Here is a 6,479-nt window from a genome sequence, read left to right on the forward strand (position 1 = left end):
CATATTTATTTGGAAATGTGTCTTCATCTTGATGCATATAGATATTATATGAAATTATTTTATATTTATATAAAATTTTGTAAATATAATTTATCCAGAAGAAATTTCAATATTTGAATTTTGAGAAAAGGTTATTTAATTAATAATTATTGGATGGTGTAATGACTTATTTTAAGATATCATTATTACTATGATTATTAATGATTTTTCTTCTATTAAATGCCTAAACTTCAATAATATTATAAAATAGAAATCAATTTAAAATAATAATTAATTATATTAATTAAATTTGAGAGAATAAAATATTATTGATATCTAAATTAATATTTAATTAGATATCAAAGTTTTAGTAAGAAACTTTAAAATTTAAATAATTGATAGTTAAAACATAGCTAATTAGATATTAATTTATAAACTATTTGTCAATAATAAAAATTAATTTAAATATCAATAATTTTTTAGTCTTTAAAATATATCTAATTTAGTTAATATAACAACTAATTATTTTTATCTTTAAAATTAATTTTTATTTAGTAGTGATTTATTTATTTGTTAATTAGTAAATGGTCTTTTATCAAAAACTATGGCTAGGCTGCGTTAATATTATATAAGGGTTAAACCACCTTGAAGTGGTTCGCATTTATTTTATTTATTTTTTATTACTGATAAAAAAAAGTTGCGTTAATAACTTTAAATATCATGTTTCTCTCTAAAAAAAATACTTATGAATTTTTATTTCATCTCTTTGTAAGGTATATGTTAAAATTAGTATATAGTACCGTCTAATAATTTCTTCAACAATTACATATAAAGTGATACTATAAATCTTAATATTCTCCATCCACAAACCTCACCCTACCTTTTGCCTAGAAAATTTCATTGCAATTATTTTCTGTTTTTCAATGTTGTTCTGAGAGGGTTGAAAACACTGAGTGGTTCAAATGTGAAATCACATTAAACCAGATGAAATGGCATGCTAACCTGTCAAGTCATTTTCATGCTGTGGCTGATTTACAAGACCTTCCAGTGTAGCCCTGATGAAGCACTGTTCAAAGAGACATAAATTTCACTTTGCAAATAATGCAAATCTCAGATAATGGTGACAAGAGAAGAAGAAGAAGGGTTATCTCAAGCTTCCATAATTAAACCAGCAGAACCTTACACTAATCATCTGTAACCTTTCTGTGCCCCAGTCTTTAATGGAAGTGCAGAAGGACTCATGGGGTGGTAGTTGGTCTTTGTTTAATGCTTCTTTGAATTGGACACCATTTTAAGCTGACCATCATTCTTCCCAATTTAATAATTACTATGAGACAGCTCCTCTTTTCTATAAACATTACAATCACACACTGCAACTATGTGCCATAATTGAGTTCAGAGATTCCCAAAACGTATAACTGCTTATTCCCATTCATTTATTGCCTTTCAGCCTTGTCTTATTTTATCTCTCTCTCTTTCAAATCTGTTGCTAATCATATTCCATTCTTTGCTTCCTATGATCTTATCTACAAAATTAGAACTAATTTATTCCTTACAGATACTACCTTACATTCTTATCTTTGGACTCTCTTTTAAGTGGGGTACCTCAGTATAATATAAAGCCAACATGGATCAAAGCTTGATGCAGACGCATCAGAACCAATTCATTTGTTGCCTATAAGCAACACAATATTAATATGTTAACTAACCTTTCTCACAACTTCTTTCCATTGTTTTGGTTACTATAGCTCTTCCTTCTTATAATTCACACACAATAATGCTTCACCAGCAAAATTATAGTATTAGGAAAAAGAAGTTAAGGTTGTTAAGTGGCTTGTACGATGTTATCCCACTTTGCATATTTAACAAGTTCATAGAAAATGATGGGAAGTCACTACAAGATATGAAGAGATTATTATAGTTGCATATGGAGGCAAGGCAACATTTATATCTTACTTTACAGGAAAAAAAGAATGGCTAGAAGGGGAGATAGAAGGAGTAATAAGAAAGGATTACATGGTAAAATATTTGAAAACTCCATCATAACAAGTAAGGACAAAGAATAGGTAAAACTGTGGACGGGACCCTCGCATAGTGCTTCAGCATCTCATATCACAGATACGATTCTTGAAATTTAATTCATGCCAGTTTGTTTGGACCTTCAATGGTAACCTTTTATTGGTGGGACATTACTACTTAAGAACAAGAAATTCAATACGGTGTGTGCCAGATTAGATTATATGCCAACGAGTTTTCAAATGCTAAGAGTGCAAAAAAGATAAAAAGGACAAACACAATGCTTGCATTTTATATCAGTTAAAAACAATATTCTGCATCGTTTTACTGCACTAAAAAGTTGTTTGTTCTGCATCAGTCATGCCATGTGGTGTTGTTTTTCATGATAATTAACAAGAAATACACATCATCTAAGGAGATTGATTTGAATTAAACAAGGAAAAGTCAATGATATATACTAATATAAGAAGATGCACTTTAGTTGAAAGCTATTATATAGTTTTCACGATATATAAAATAGCTAACCTCTGTGCTACTCCAATATTGTTGAGGTTTTCTTTCTTGCAAACACTAGTGGACAGTGATCACATTCTCTTTTAGTGACTAATGGGTCCCTTCTTCCTTTAACCTTGGCCTAATTATACTTCTCTTTATGGCAGGTTGGGAGCACAAATCAGGTAGTTATACAATGTCAATTAATTTGCTTGTCTTCTAGTTCAAAAATCATTGTATGCTTCTGGTAAGGTAATGTACCCAATTTTAATTTACCTTTTAAAAAGGAAAAACAAATGAGTTACACCCAATGGTTTTAATGATTATAGAGAGTCAATTAATACAACAAATTTGTTGATCTCATCAAGATTTAACATGTCATAGATGATAGAGGTTAGCCTTGTTAGAGCATCTAAAGTGTTAAAGTATGTTTCGCCTCTCAGTTCTATAATATGAAATTGGTTTTCATTTTTCATCTAAATTTTAGACTATTCAAGTGTTTGTAATGTAGAAATGATCGAAATCATTTTGTATGTAAAATTCATTTAATTTGAAGTTTCACTCCATTAACCAATTACAAAATTATGGGAGATGTGAAGGAGTGTTGTTGTTGACATGGTGAGAGTGGGAATAGAAGGGTGTGGATGGTAGTGTCCATTGAAACGAAGTACATAGTTTTGCTTAGGCAACACCCTTAACCACCAAGACCCTGCAATGGCATCTTTATCCAAATGTGGGTTAAAGCTTTATGGTGAAAGGAACAGAGCATGGGAGGGTGAAATGATGTGAGAAAACAAAGAGAGAGAGAGGGTACGAAAATGACAATAATAAGTGTGCCACTGAAGCAAAGGTGAGAGAGAGAGAGATTTTGAGTGTGTCAAAGTGGCTGACTTGTGTGGGACCAAGTCTCCACTTCAAAGACACCAACCCCTCAAAGCAAGGCCACCTCAGCATTCTATTGATTTACGCAACAAACCAATTTTGATAAAAGGAAAATTGAATGAGGGGGGGGTGTATACTGGAGGGCCCACTTGATTGGACCTGAGATGGGGCCCAAAAGGGGTGTTTGGAGAGAGAGTGAGAGAGAGAGAAAAGAAAAGCAATGACTGAGAGAAAAAGGAGATGGGAAGAAGAAGGAGAAGAAGAAGGATAAGATGAATTAAATGATAAAGAAAACATAAAAGATGGAACAATCACAGAAGGAGAGGGAGACAAAGTGGAAGGATGTTAATCCCATCATTGTAAAGTTTAGAAAAGAAAATATTCCCATTTGACTTTCTTATATCTCATCATACACCATTCATTGTACTGCATATTTAGGGAAAACTAAATTACATTCTCAACCATTTCTCCTCTTCTTATGTCACCTTCACTGTGCTGCTTCTCCTCTAACTTGACAAAACAACAAAATTCTCCATTTCAAAACACTGTTCTGCTCTCATTTTGTGTTTGAGGTTAGAATTATTGGTGTGGAAAATAAAACTGGAAAGAGGAATAAAACGTTCATTATTGCACGGCCAAAGTTGTTCCAAAACACAGGAAAAGACGTTGTGAATTGATATGTTTGTGATTAAATGGGAATTGTGGTTGGAGAAGAAAAGGGGTTTGAGGAGTGATAATGAAATTTGGTGTGGCTGAATAGTGGTGAGGGCATGAGCCATGTACATCATCATCATCATCTCATTAACCATTCTTTTTCAATTTTTCACTTTCACACAGCAAAATGGAAGAGAGTTAGTGTTGTCTGATATGAACTGATTGCTCCCAAATAATGCCGACAACACCATGGAAGCATGAAGCCCTTTTTTCCCTATGTTGGAAGTCAATTTCTTCTCACTTTTTTGCATCCTATTTTCCACTTGGCCTTTTCCCATTCGCATGCTTCCAATGGAATTAAGGCAAAGTCCTATGCAATAGATTGGAAAATCTTCTCTTTTTTCAAACTACGATGTTCAATCCAAACAAAGATCTTCACTCTACACATTTTTTCATTTTTCTGTTTTTAACTATCTTCATCTTTCTGTCATTTTCTGCATTTTCAAACCCCCTTTCGCCTCCATTTTTGTTCTTTTCTGTTGCTAATATAAACTCTTTTTCTATGCTGTCTATTCACTTTCCACCACCTTCACCTTTCACTTCTTAATTTTACTATCAATTTCCCTTCATTAATACTCATAATCTTTAAGTTTATTGTGTAAATAATGTTAGAGATCTCACTTCGAAAAATGAAAATAGTGCAAGTCTCAACTTATGAATTGATTTTATAGTTTTGAATTAAGCTTAAAATCTACTTTATAATAAATAAATAAACATCTTTAATAAAAACACAATTCTAACATATAAAAGCAAAAAATTTATGCCATCTTCGCTGTTGCTTGTGATGCAATAATACAAAAGTTGGATTAGTTATTGAATATAATGAGGAAACAAAACAACAATAGTAACTAGTGTTAATCTATGATACCTATTTATGTATTTTATATATTTTTATATGAATAATAAATATATAGTATATGATGTATCTGAGTGTTGAATTTATGGGAAGCACGTGACACTACTTTTCGCGCATGCCAAAAGCACACACGAAATATAAATGACACGTCATAAATTATTTTTCTATTTCTTTTTTACATATAATAATGCATAGACACACCCACCTACTTTTATTGGTGGAATATCAATCTATTTTTTTATTTTGTTTTAAAAAATAAAACATCACCGCTCGAAACTAACGTGCGCCGGTGGTGTGGTCGGCGCCGGAAGATTTTTTAGTACAGTGCCCTACTTCATTTAAAAAATAAAGACAAAAATAAAATACTCTTAACCGAATAATAAATTTGGTTCCATATTGCAGTTCATTAAACTATTCCATGCTTTGAGTGAGGTTGATGATGAAAAAGCTTGGTTTTTGTTCACGTTTTTTTCTTCTTTTATAATTCAATTAGGTGTTAATAGTAAAATAATATTGTGATAAAACGATTTTATATAATAATACGTCAGTATTTTATATACATGTAACATATTGTTGGTACAATGAAAAAAATATTTGAGGGCATGTTAAAATGTGTGGGAAAAAAATATAAAATAATATTAGTTGGAAGATAAAATAGGTGATTAATAAAAAAAGGTTTGTAAAACTTTATGGTGTGTTATTATTGTATGCTATTCTGGGAAGTGGAAGGATGGTCCCTCATATTTGTATTATGAATTTGTCCTTGCCTTACTAGAAGAATCTCCACACTGCCATTTCCATTGACTCTTAATAACTTTTTATTCTTCCGTTTTCATTCCAAGTAAAGAGTAAAAATAGCTTTGATTCGTGTTGATTGAATTAACTCCAAAGTCCAAAATGGATCATGATTGTCCAATTTAGTTGGCATTAGTTGGTTTGACTTGAGGTATATGGATCTAACTTAGTTTTATATGGTTTTTATTTGATATCTAGGTTGAATTTAACTTGGTAAAATCTAACATGATTTGGTCTTATCTGGATTCAACTAGTTGGATCCAATCCTAGCTATATCTGATTAAACTTAACTCGATATGACTATAAATCAACTTTGCTAAACGTTATCTTATCTTAGTTTATTTTTTCTTGGATCCAAGTCAACTTAGTTAGACCTGGGTCTAAGCCAACTCAACTCAATTAGCTATAGGTTGACTCAGCTTGACTTAGGCTCAGGCCAATTCAGTTCGACTTGGATCGACTTAACCTAGTCTTGATTAAACTAAGACCTACTTGTGTCAAGCCCAACTCTGTTGAATATGGTTCGATCACGACTCGGGTGAACGTGGACCCAGTCGAATGTGGGTTTGTCCTAACTCGGCTTGACCCGGTGCCTAAGCCAACTTAGCTGGACTTGGCATGGGCGACTCAACTATGTTCCACTCCCCCAGGTCGACATGCCTCACCCGAACCAACTAGACTCAACCTGGGCATAAGGCAGCTCAACTCGACTTGGGCCCACTCCATTCAACATAGATCCAGATCG

Source organism: Phaseolus vulgaris, chromosome 11 (genome assembly GCF_051622355.1).
Source record: "Phaseolus vulgaris cultivar YP4 chromosome 11, ASM5162235v1, whole genome shotgun sequence".
Taxonomy (NCBI): domain Eukaryota; kingdom Viridiplantae; phylum Streptophyta; class Magnoliopsida; order Fabales; family Fabaceae; genus Phaseolus; species Phaseolus vulgaris.